Below are 14,141 nucleotides of genomic sequence, written 5' to 3'. Positions count from 1 at the left end.
TTTCTACAAAAATTAGGGGATAACAAAATGCTACTCTATCATAGATTCATTTATCATCATCATCACTGTTCCACTAGAATGTAAGCTTCAAACAGAATTCTGTCTTTCTCCAGCATTTACAACAGTGCCTGGCACTTAGTAGCAGTCACTAATTATTTGTTTATTTGTTTAAATGATAAATTCTAGTACCAATTCCTTGCTTTACACATGATAAAACATAAAAAGCCCAACTATGTGTACAGCTGAACTAAAACCTATGTCTCTCTGTTCCCAGATTGTTCTTATTTGAGAAGTAAACGCATTGTAAATTTACATACTGTTATTACTGTTGCTCACCATTTGGGAGTATGAAAATTTGCTAGGAAAATAAATTTTAACAGACAGAAGTGGAGAAATACTTGGAGTTAACTTTTAAAAAGAAACTGTCTCAACACAAATACAGTAAATAACCTGTGTTTTGCAGAAAGCTCTCTACACCTCTAACTTAAAGAAACAGAAAAGCAGTTCTCATGCAATTAATAATTTAACATTTTCATACTTTTCCTCCATTCTTCTTATTTCCCATATGGTTTTATATAGAATACTATTTAGTTCACAATAGAAAAATATACTCAACTTAAATGTAGTATTTCATGTAATCTAAGATGCCACTATTTAAAGTATTTTCTGCAGTTGGAAATGACCATAGGTCACTTGTCTCTTTTGTCTCAAAGAGATTTCTGAAATAAATAATTATCTTTCATTTAATATCTCAAGAATATATATAAGAGAAACCTGTTTGTGATATGTCAGTAGGTCTGGTTTTTAATCCTGTGAACATATTTAAAACATAATTTTATAGGTCTCAATGGTATAAAAGTAATTTACTGATTCTCTGCAGTTATCTCACACCATAAGAATGTAAAACAGTATCTTCCTCTACCCATGCAACATTAAAGAGTAGTGAATACTAAATACGCAATGTCAAACATGCCAAAACTCTCACAAGTGAAAACTGAGTAGCAATGGATTATTATAAAAGAGGACATGAAAGAAAAATAGTCCTGGTCAAGAAACTTTTAAGAATTTAGAACAAACTCTTCATGCTTAAATCAAAAGAAGCAAATAGTTCAATACCGGCTATAAAGCAGCGTAACGAATCCCCATGTTGTACAGTAATGTACTTTCTAATCAGGTTGTACAGACAAAATATTTATCTGACACCTGTATCCTGATGTACATTTTACAGTGTTTCTCATGAATATTTCATCTGATCCTTCAAACAACACTGTTAAGTACGATTAAATGAAATAATATATGTAATATGCTTATACAAGTACTGAGCACATGGTGTTATACTAATGTTAAAGGCTATTGTTTTTATTTTTGTATTAATGTGAATCTCAGGGATTTAGAGGATGATTCAGATGATGCCTTTTCATCATTTAGTCAGGTGTCTGTCACATACAATAAATTCTTCAAAAGTTAGCTTTGTTACTGCCATTATTATTATTATTTCTATTTTAAAGATGACACTGAGGCAGAGTCTTACTTAAAGTAGCACAAGTATTTTGTTTTTACTTTTTTTTATTGAAGTATAGTCAGTTTACAATGTTGTGTCAATTTCTGGTGTATAGCACAATGCTCCAGTCATACATGAATACATATATATTTGTTTTCATATTCTTTTTTTGTAGTAGCTTACAGTGAAAAAGCACAAGTATTAAGTTGAAGATTAAATGCCCAAACTTATATCACTTGACATCGAGCCAGTCATTATTTTCCTTTTAACACTTTCTCCCAACACTTTTATTCTTTCATGTGTTTCGGACATAAAGGGAGACTTGGAAATGTCACTATTTTAGCAACTGAAGAGCAGAATCTGAAATGTACTTACTTAATGCACTGTCACTCATTCTAAAAAACTTTTTGCTGTCTACTTTGTGCTAGACCTGCTAGACCCTCTGCTGGGTATCAAAATTACTCAGTGAATGGCAAGATTCCTGTTCTTCCGGACCTTACAAACTAGCAGAGAGAAACTGTTACTCATGGACACAAACTACGTAACTGCTGGTTTGCAATAAGCATCAGTGCTATGACAAATATGTACATAGTACTGTAACAATTTTCAATAGGAACAACTGATCTGGCCAAGGAGGTCAGGGATTATTTCTCTAAAGAAAAACTGAAGAAAGGAAACTAGCAGGCTAAGGCAGAGTAGAGCAAGGCAACTATACCAGAAGGAACAGCCTATGAAAGGAGAAAAAATTGCACTTAAAAATAAAAGATATTTAAAGGCCAGCATACCTGTTTCAAATAGAATGAGAAGTGTAGTACAAAATGATCTGGAGAAGTTACTTAGGTGATATATCACTCAAGGCTGTGTAAAAAATGTTAAATATTTTGTTCTTCATTCTAGCAGCTAAGAAAAACTAAAAAAGGTGATTTAATGGGACAGGGGTGAAAAGAAATCAGGTTTGCATTCCGCAAACGTTACTCTGGCTTCCATGTTTTGAATAGGAAAAGGGTGAAAATAAGCATAGGGAGAGCAATCCAAACTATACTGCGTGGTCCACGTAAGGGTGCATGGTAACCTGGACCAGTGTGGTGGGGCCGCAACTGAAAAGACGTGGACAAATTCATCTGTGACGATAAGAAGATTTCATATCAGCAGAGGAATAAGAGATTCATATTTGTAACTCTTCTGCCTACCTGTAATAATTAAATCATACGCAGGAATGAGATTGCCCAGGACAAGATTTAGTGTGAAAAGAGAAGAGAGCCCTAGGACAGAGTCTAGAAGAACTGTAATACTTCACAGTTGGCTAAAGGAGGAGAAGTTTGCAAAGAAGACAGAAAATATCCAGAGAGAACTCCAAACCCAGGAAAATTAGTGTTGTAAGAAGACATTTAATATTGGCAAGTGTCCATTAGATTTAATGGTATAGAGTTCACAGGAAGAGCTGGTACAGTAATGTGATGTGGAGAAAATTTGATGAGAGGTGATAAAGATGTGGAAACAAAGAGGACAACACAGTTGATCATCATGGGAAGAAAACTTTCATGAAAAACTTGCAAAATTCAAGACTGCTGTAATTCAAGATAGATCCTGGTAAAGTAGGGTGGATATGTATATGTACAACAAAAGTAGTACTGACATGAGACTACAGTATAAGAAGAGGCTTTTTCCCCCAGTTTTATTGAGATATAACAGATATAAAACATTGTATTAGTTTAAGGTGTATATTACAATGATTTGTATATATATTGCAAAATGACTTTCACAATAAGTCTAGTTAACATCCATCAACTGACTTAGTTACATTTTTCTTGTGATGAGAACTTTAAAGATTTACCCTCATAGCAACAGAAGAGTTTACAACTCACTCTACCCACCAAATCTGGATTAAAGCAATTCAATATTTCATTTCTAGTGATTTGCATTACTTCAAATTCTGTGCACACAGGTGTATCAATAATGAGTCATACCACAGCATTTAAAATTTGCATGTTTTGAATTTACATAAAATCCAACAGAACTTATACAGGCAACACTTTTGGAAAATTGAGCTCTGAAGGAGATGAAGAGAGGAATGTTTTTAAAAAGTGAATGTGTGTCAACATCAAACGTATGTGATAAACTCTACATCACTCTATAAACAAGACGTTGGAGTTCATCTTCCTTCCACGTTCTCAGCATATGAAGTTGCCTCTCCAATAAGAAGTCAGTGGCAAGTTTTTGTGTGTAATTAATTCTGGGCACATTGTAAATGATAAATAAAATGTTTAGTAACTAAGAGATTTCTGGGGAAGGGAACTGTTATCTTTTTTCCTTTTTTTTTTTTTCTTTTTTTAAAAATACAGTACAATTGAGAGACGTTAAAATTGCTTTATAACAGCTTTAAAAAAAACAAATTGGGGTTTGGCTTACTTAAGTATAACACACAATCCAACCAGAGATGTCTCCTTAAAAATTACAACAAAAAAGAGAAAGAAAAAGAGGATGAAAGCAGGATTAATTAGGAAAATGATTCTTAATTGAGATCATGTGGTCCACATCTTTAAATGCCATCCTTTGTAGATTTCTTTCCTACAGTTAATAAATAAGCTGGTTTCAGTGTATATATAGGGCTTTACCCTGTTTGAATTTTTAATCCTATTTTAATATGAGTAAGTACAATTTTTTGATTACCTACATTATGTCAAACACAACAGGTACACACACAAGTAATTTAAATTCTCATACAACACTGAAATATAGAAATTATTTCTATTACAAATGAGAAAGCTCAAGGTCAACAAAACAGAAAAAATGCCCAAAGTCACGTGGTTTATAAAAAGCAAAGCTGGGAGAGATATCTGGACCCAAACTCTGTCTCCTCTTAAAGCCTCTTCCTACAGTGCCAACTTAGAGCTCCGGGATGTGGTACAGGACTAGATGAAGTAGGATGGTGGCAGGAGGTAAGAGAGGAAAAGAAGAAACAGCAAAACAAAAAAAAGACATAGCATGTAAGTAGAATCCACATTCCTTATGTGATACCCCACTCCCACTCACGATGCCTGCATTCATTTCCTTCAGAATTTTCACAAACACAGCCCCAGGAAGTCACTGTATATGTATGAAAACAAGCTCATGTTTAAAATGATCTTTTCATTGGGTTTTCCAGGTGGTAAAGAATGAACCACCACGCTTGAATCTATGAATCAAAACCAGACATATCTTTGCAGTATTAGTATTCATAAAGACTTCTAAAGCGAAAGAAACTGTTGAACACCAATAATGAGAAATGCAATGGCAAGTTACTCAAGGAACTTTATAGTGGCTTTATCTCAAGAAAGCAAGTTACTGGAATCTTCTACTTCCTGATCTAAGGTCCCAACATGGAGAACAAGCATAAGAACTTGACAAGGATTGGAGGTTAGGAAAATTACAACTGCTGGAACAGCCTAATAATGTGAAAATGCAGAACCATCAGGTAACTTCGTATTTTGGAAAGTGAATCATCCAAAATGAACTAATCAGATATGAACTGAAGATAAATATTAAGGAAAAATAGCAATGATCTTTGTTTCCATGTGACTATCAACGTAAAAGTATATATCATCTGAATTTGTGAAGTTAAAAAAAAATATTTTTGGCAAATTAGGTTGATTTTCAACTTTACAATAAGTAAAGTAAGAATTAAAATAAAATGCCTTAAATTCTTTTATATAAACATCTTAAAGTTTGCAATTATGTTTGAGATAATTTTTAATCATTTTAACATAAGCAAAATAGAGCCAATTAATCAATTTAGATAATTATCACCCCCAAAATGCCCACATACTTTTATAATAAATTATATAAATTTACTATTTGTTATACGTCTCTTATGAGCCAGGCACTGTTTTAGGCTAGATCTAGCCTACTGAGAAGATATGAATAAACCAAACAATCAAATATCCCAGTGCCCATGGAGCTTATATTTCTGAGAGACGATAAACATCATAAAGAAAGAAATCATGTAGTATATTACAGGTTATGAGTACTATGAACAAAAAAAATGTGGAACAAGAGTAGAAGCATGTCCAGCTCATCTTCCCAACTCCAGGCTCACCGTCAGATCTTTATCTATGGACCCCAGAGGAAGTAGCCACGTAGAGGCAAAACACTTTCCGTAGACTTTTCCATGAACAGCTTCTTCAGATTCCCGCCAGTGACCGGGTGTGCTTGGCTTCTCAGATTTAAGCTCCCTTTCCAGATCTTTTTGTCCCTGGTCCTCCCACATTTGTGTAAGGCTCATTTCCTATAGTAAATCTCTAATTCCATAAAATCATCATAACTCTGCTTCCTCATCTGAACTCTAATATACAATCCCAATCTTCACAGTGCAGTCAAAATGTTTTTTTCTAAGGACAAACTATGATCATGTTCTTTGTCTGTTGAAAGCAACCAATGAAGCCCCTACTTCCTTCAGGATAAAGTCCTAGTTTTGAAAAACAGACTTTACCAGTCCTTCATGGTCTGACCTCAACCTATTTAAACAGGCTTATCTCTCTCTGATCCAAAGGGAGAGACTCTTTCTCATCTTGGGTTATCAAACTTGTCCTCTCCTTCCCTGGAGCATTCCCCTCCCTCATCTTTCATTTGGTAAATCTGTTAAATCTTCACCCATTTTTAGGTAAACTCTCTTAATGCCAATATCACTAGGCAGGTTTTAGTGCCATATAGAGGTATATTAGTTATCTATTTCTGTTCTAAAAATGACTGCAAACTTAGAGGATTAAAACAACACACATTTACTGTCTCATAGCTTCTGCCGGTCAAGCGCTACATCTGCTTCTTCAGGCTCTCTCTCACATAGCTACAACCGAGGGTGCAGACAGCGCTGCCATCCCATCTAAAAGCCTGACTGGGAAGTATCTAGGATCACATGGTTGTTGGCAAGATTCTACTCCTTACAGGTTGTTGGACTGACAGCTTCAGTTCTTTGCTGACCATTGGCCAGAGGCCAACCTCAGCTCATTGCCATGTGGAAGCTCTCCATATAGCTTGCTTCATCGAAGCCTGCAAAGGAGTCAGCTGCCAAGACGAAAGTGAGAATATTTTGAAATCTAGTAACAGAAGCGGCATCCCCTCAACGCTGAGGTACAGTGTTGGTTAGAAGTAAATTACTCAAGGGGAGGGAAGTACACAGGCCATGAATACCAGGAGGTGGAAATTATTGGATCAACTCAGAGACTGCCTACGGGAACAAGAGTTGTGCTGGAATATCTATGGTAAGTTTCCATTGGTTGTCAAGTGCAGGTATGTGGTGGCTCAGGCTAGCCTGAGTGACAAACTGGCTGGAAGACACACTTTATGAACTGAGGTTGCCTCACAGAGGTCTTAAGTTCATCTTATCTAAACATATTTAAAATACTTAAGTAGTGGTAAGTAGTACTAGATTTTAGTGAATGCTAATAATATTACAAAAAAACAAAAAGCAAAAAGAAAGACTCAAGGAGTGAATCCATCAAATGGTTTACAATAATAAACACACAACACTCATTTGTGATACATGCAGGGTGCAGATCAGCTATGGCTCTAACTCAGGCTCTAGCTCTGTTCCATGTGCTTTTGTGCCAAGATCCAGACAAGCAATTACACTGATCTGGAACAGTCCCTTCTTGAGATAATGGAAAAGACCAAAAGCACTACTGGAAACTTAGGATGCCTGTTAAACCATCTGCCAAATAGTTAGGAGAGTACAGAGTGGGCATTCCAAGAAGGAAGGACAGCATGTGCAAAAGCACAGAGTCAATGACAAGTATAAGAACAGTTAAAGAGTTTTAAGAGTAGCTGGAACACAGGGAAGTGGAGTTTCAGCGGGAGGATATGAACCCATACAACGGCTCCCTGTATTGCACAGATTTATGCAAAGCTTTTTCCTATCTCTGGCCTTTGGAGAACAGTAATATTTTTGTTTACTTTTTTTAAGTAAATATATTAGTAAAACCAAAAAGAAAAAAAAGAGATGTTTAAAAAATAACAAACTCCATTTTAGTGATATAAGCTCAAAGTTTATTTTCTCCTCTTAGTTTAAGATTTTAATTATGTGCGAAAGTTGCCTTAAAGTGCATGATCAACAAAAAGTATGGAAGAAAAATCCAAAAATCTCAGAGATATAAATATGTAACCAAATATCATTAAGAGTCACAGAGAAGATGTGTTTCTGTTTCCATACCAAAAAGGTGCTATATTTTCAGACTTAGAGAGTCCTGATAACTGGAGGAGGGTGGAAATGAGATAAAATGGTATGGCTTGACTGAAATGTGCCATACTTAATCCAGAGCTACTCTATGGTTCATAAGGATTCAACCTAGCTACCAGATTTACCACTCTGATGAAAATTTCAAGTTGAATCAGGAAAGTAGTAGGTCAATTTTAGCTACAGTTGACTTTTTCTACTGAGCTAACCAAACCAAAGTTATCTGATGCTATGTACACAACATTATTGGGGAAAAAAAAATGTTCACCTAATGTAACACATCTCAAAAGCTACTGATCATTTATGTTCAAAGACTTCAAAATAAACCCTAAATACAAGACTCTATTTCTTGTTCCCAATTTTAAGGGTTAGAGAAGTTCAGCATTACAGTGGAAATTTAGACTTACATGAAGTTTTCTGTAAAAAAGCACTGTCTTATGGCTTAAAGGTTCAAAGCTCCTATGAAAATGAGAGGATGCTGACATTTATTTAGTGCTCTCATTGTTGAGCTTTTCCCAAGTATCAAATCCTTTAATTCTGTGAGATAAACTTTATCGTTCTCACTTTACAAATGTAAACACTGAAGGTCAGAAATTTTTTTCTACCTTGCTTAGTCACAAACAAAGTAAGTGGTGACCTTTCAATATTAAAAACCATGCTGTCTCCATTCCACTGAGCTATCATCACTACCATAGTTCAAAGCTGGATGGAAAGCGGGGCTGGGCCCAAAGAACATTTAGCTGTCTCCTAATAGAGTGGCCAACCATCCCAGCTTGCCCCAGACTATTCTGGTTTTAGCACCCAGGTTTCCTACATCCCAGGAAATGCCTCAATTCTGGACACACAGAGACTGTGGGTCACTTTAACAAGCTATCCTCTGAAACTCACGTTGGTTTATATACAGTAGAGAGCAGCAGCACAGAGTGGTCCAGGGCCCCTGTAAGTACAAGTGGCATACATGGGTGCCAAAGAGAAGAGGGGGAGATCTATTGTGAAGTATAGCTGTTTCTTCTGCTGGGTCTTTTTCTGACATAAAGATATCTTTGCCTTCCTTGGTTCCTCTTACCTCCTTTACCATTCACATTCACATCACCTGGCAGACCAGCTATCGGACTAACAGAATGCATCTGAACACCTTAATGTTTCATTAGTGCTTTAATATACTAAAGTGAACCAGCCATCATTGGTACAACAGTTCTCTGAATATTAAGGCTGCTGCTAAAATGGTGCTTATAGACAGTCATCTGGACTTCCACTTAGAGTGAACTAGGGTCGGAAGTATAGCTCAGTGGTAAAGCACATGTTTGGAATACACGAGGTGCTGGGTTCAATTCGCAGTGCCTCCGTTAACGAAAACGAAAAAAAAGTAAAGTGAGCTAGACGGTCCCCTTGTTCAGGCCTACGTTCCGACAGACTGAAGGGGTGCTGGCTTATGCAATGTGGTATCTGGAATACTGGTCAGGCCTTCAGATCCCAAGTATCTCCTTCTCTCTCTTACAATGTACCTGAAATGCTACCATGAGCAGAGCTTTGAAGAGGATGACCTAGACAGGAGGCAGGCACTCTGGGAGGTGGGAGAGAAGCGGTGTCTCTTGCAATTTGGCAGAAAGCCAGCCCCATCCTTATTGCAGGTGCAATAAATGTGCTTTTTCAGCAGTTTCTGCAAAGGTGAACTACAAGCCAGTGAGTCAAAAGTATTACAGATTCATTTGTTTTGTGAGGTTTTTGGTCTAAGCTCATTTAAAACTTTAAGGCAGTATTTGGTAGAAAAAGTTACTCCAACTAGAAAAATACGTTTTTTATTTTAAAACAACTTTACTGAGTGGGTCAATTCTCTGGAGAAATTATAGCTGTTTTCATTATTTAAGTCAAAGTTTTCTATTCCTATAGAAGCTATATTTAATCAACTCATATGATCTCTTTTGGACTGACAAAATACTATAAAATATTTACCTTTATCCCTGGCAATGTTTATGGTCTCTTTGTATAATTTAAACAACAGTTACATTGTAGCATAATGAGGATATTTTCCAAATCTTAAGTTGAATACTCAACCCTAAGAAAAGAATGAAGCCAAAGGTATAGGAGAATTACAAAAACAGTTTCATACCTATATTGTATACCACACAGTTCATTACAAGAACCCTCTTTAACAAGGAAAATCTATTGTTAACACTGTGATTTACAGTGCTTAAACCACAGTTACACAAACTTTGCTTTTGTGGGATCATGAATTTTTTATTTTCAATGCCTTGTAACACCACAGTTGAAAAAATGTGCTACAGCCACCCTATTGCCCACATCAAAAAGTAGAAAGGAATATTTATAGATGAACTTCCCAAGTAGGTGGATGATCTTACTTAAAAAATAAATAAAATTGAAAAGAAAGGACTATGTCAAATTAGGCTTGGAGAATTACAATGTATATGAGCATAATAAAGCTCTCAGATTCCTGATGAAATATTTAAACAACGAACAACGACAACAAAATAATATTTGATTTCAGAATCCTAGTCAACATTATTGCTTTGGAATACATTTGGAAAATATTTATAAGGGTCAAATATTTGCAAGCATGTTTGTATTATAAAATCATAGATGCAGAATCACTATGGTTATTAATATAGACTTATGTCCATTCTAAGAGTGTGCTACGTGTCCCTGGAAAGCTGCAGAATTAATTAAGACTTTAAATTGTTATTTAACACCTTACATCAGAGTCTAGGTCAGCGATCTGAAAACGCTGAAGCAACTCCCTGGTCTCCTCAAGCCGGCTTACTTGGGGATGCCAGCGGCTTACCGTGGGGCCTCGGTAACTCTCTCAGATATAGAGAGCCTGTTTCCTTCTGCTCTGCTAAACTGGTTAACCTGGGACACAAGGCAAAGCAGCAGTGCCTCAAAGAGCAATGGGCTCCGTTAGGGCTGATAATGGGTCAACAGGCATCTTTCCAGAGAACTTGATGGGGAGAATGTCACCAGTCATGTATCAGTCTTTTCTACCTAACCCTCCACCCAGAGAAAAATCTTGATAAAACGTCTGTTGAGGAGGAAAGATTAATATTTACTTAATAGTCCATCTGTGATTTGTAGGACTTTTATTAAGTCTACTTTTGTTTTAATGTGTTTTTTTAATGGATGCAATTCTATCTGCAATCCATCAGATGTACAATAAGACAAACAAGAATAAGGTCCCAATTTATATTCTTTAGGTAGTAAGAAACTCTCATTACTGAGTTAGAAAAGAGGCACCCAATAAAAATCACCAGACAGAAAAAGAAGCTATAAATAATACATTTCATTCATTTATTTTTAAACCCATTTGTCAAAGGTGACAGAGTTTTTATGTATTACTAATGACCCTCTAAGGAAATACCCTTCTCTAAATTGCTTCATTAAAATTATAATATTCTAAAACTCACTACAAGAGAACATAATAGGAAATGACTCATAGGAGGTATTTTCTCATCACAAAGTGGTTCAGTTTCCTTCAAAATATACTTTCTATGTATACTGCACAGCCCTGAAAGCAAGAAACCAGCGCAATAACTCCAGCGTGGTTCAGTCAATCAGCTATGACACTGCACTATCAGTGAGAGCCACTTGATGACAGATTCGAATTACAATTCTAGGCCACAGATAAATAACTGTTTTAAAATAAGTATTTCACTACATTAGGGGGAAATGTGTCAAATAATTATTTGTCTGTGAGACTTTAACAAATCAACAGCCAATAATTTCCTAATAGGTAATTTTTTTAATTTGCAAATAATGTTCAAGAAAATTTTACCATGGTGCTAGTTTTAAATTTAACATATGAGTAGATGTTTAAAGTCAGAAAGCTTTCAAATTTTTCCAGTTCAGCAACCTTTATTGAGAACATACTACATAGTTAGAACCATATTAGACAAGGCTTACTGCAGAAATTAATAAAAGCCCTTATGATATTATTTTCTAGTAACATAGCATATTATTTTAAATACAGGAAGATAGCTTTGATGCATGAGGCATCTATGCAAATGTTTGACTCATAAAGAGAAAATGGGCACAATAATGATGGAAATTTTCTTTACCTAACTCTATCAGTTTTTAACTGCTACATTTTCCTGCACTACGTAATACAGAATATATAAATTTATCATCAAACTAGAGTGCTGTGTTTTGAAACTACAAAAGACAACATTTAAAACTCATTTTGGATTTAATGTCAATTTTATGATTCTTTCTAAAACATCTGTTTTCTGACTTTGAAAAAAAAATTTATATTTCAATTCATTCAAACAACACAACTTATTAAAATGGACCTGTCAGTAGTTTTTAGAGCCAATAACCTTTTCTTTCTTTCTTTGAGGTCTTTCTTGCATACAGCCCAATCTTATTTCAGTTTTCTTGAGCAGCCAAAAAAGCAATATGCTTGTGAGAACACTGCTGGGAACAGTAATTGAATGAATCAAGTCTGAATCCTTACCGAGTTCAGGTCCAGCAAATAGATGACATTTAAGAATAACTATTTCCCCTTTGTAGCTGTATTAGTTGCAGTACCTTCAGCAATTTAAAAGTATTCCGAAGTCGCCTGAATTTTCAAGAAGCATCTGGCTGAGAAACAGTTACTAAGGATGCCTGTTTTGGTTTTCATTGGTTCTTTTTTTCTTTTTGAATTACAAACCCTAATTTTTCATACAGGAATTTGACCACTTCAGTCAAAACTATCTAAAGTATGGCAAGCAGATAAGACTTCAAATACATGTTTGTTTATGCTGTTGTTGTTCCTGCTAAGAATAACAATGGAGCTGATTCTAGTTTAGAAAATTCATAACTAGCTTAAACCCACAAACTACAACCAAACTTATTTTCACAGAACTTTCAGTCTACAAACCCAATCTATATTCTCTAATATGATCTGGGGACTCAATCCCCTATTGGGAACAAGAAGATATTGAAAATTTATACAACATGTACAATAGGAAATGGTGTTTTGTTTCCTTTCATGTACCCTTCTAATTTATCTCCTTTATTGAAGTGCACCTAATAACTTACAAAAGGAAACCAAAGTAAATAAGTAGATATAAAGTCCTGACAATCTATCCTTGCCAGGAAAATGCAGTGTACTGCCTTGTCTATGGAGCTGGCTCCAAAACAGAAGAACAAATTAATCTCAGTATTTTAGAGAACCAAGAAGAAGAAGAAGAGAGCTGCACATTTCTTCTGAATTATGCATAAGGCTTAAGTAGAGGGTGCACACCTCACTCCCTTCTCAGCTATACATATGAATGAGTGAGTTTATCTAGGCATCAGAGAGGTAGAATAAAAACACTCTGCAATTCTTAAACTTTTATTTTGCAAATTGCAAAAGTCAGCTGATACTAGTTTGTAAGAGGTATTCAATCTGTAAAGAATATCGCCCTCCTGTTTTACTGTAGACATATTTGCTAAAAAAAAAAAGAAAAACTCTGTTCCTACGAGAGCAATGCCACCATCCTTGTGTAAGAAATCTTTCTAGGTTACAGATGTAGTTAACAGTTCCTGCAATTAATGTGTACTTACTCTCTTTATCCCCCTATGTATATTTCTTGGCTAATATACCCCATACTTGGTATTACTGAAATGCATAGTCACCTATACCTCAGCCTACACATATCACTTAGCTTAGAGGACAAGATAAGCTAAGAAGATAAAGAGTCTCCCATTATTTCTTTGCTACTTTCTATTATGGGTTTGGGGGACTCAGAGTGACAGTCAGGATCTTAACCAGCTGACATAACATAACTGCTGGCAGGTAAGATTCAGGCCAGGCAGAGAAGCCTTCCTCAGAGTCTGAGTCTTCAGAAAAGCAAGGCCCCTTCCTGCCAGATGCAGAGAGAATAGGTCGTTTGCATGGATATTCCTTATTGATATTTAACAGCCCTATACATTCCAGGAGGTTTAGATCTTTATCTGCTACCTGCATGTGGCTTTTTTAAATAAAAAAATAAAAAAGTTTTTTGCTGAAAAAAAATGTATTTATAAAACATATAGTTAAGTTTCTCTCTCTCAAGTCTTCCAGACTTTGTATCTAGCTGAGAATGTCTTCTTCACTAAAATAATAAATAGACCTAAAATGTGCCCATGTCTGTTGCCTCCATCTCCTTCATTACTGGTCTAGTTGAGTGCTGCCCCCTCCCGCTCCCAAGAATGTAGCCAGGCCTTGTTCTTCACGTTCCGGCAACAATGAAAGGCTGAGTCTCCTGCCTTTGCCAGGCCATGCCTCACCTGCATGACTACTCATGCTGCCTCCCCGTAATTAGAACATCGTTCCCTCCTCTCCCTCACTCCATCTGGTTAACTCCACACATCCTTAAAGCTTCCACTAAAGTGCCATTTTCTCCAGGAAGACTTTCTCACCCCCGCCCCCCAACACCTTCAGGTCTTACTCTGTATCCCACAATGCTATGTGCT

This window comes from Camelus bactrianus, chromosome 9 (assembly GCF_048773025.1).
Source record: "Camelus bactrianus isolate YW-2024 breed Bactrian camel chromosome 9, ASM4877302v1, whole genome shotgun sequence".
Taxonomy (NCBI): domain Eukaryota; kingdom Metazoa; phylum Chordata; class Mammalia; order Artiodactyla; family Camelidae; genus Camelus; species Camelus bactrianus.
Note: the sequence above shows the minus strand (reverse complement) of the source record.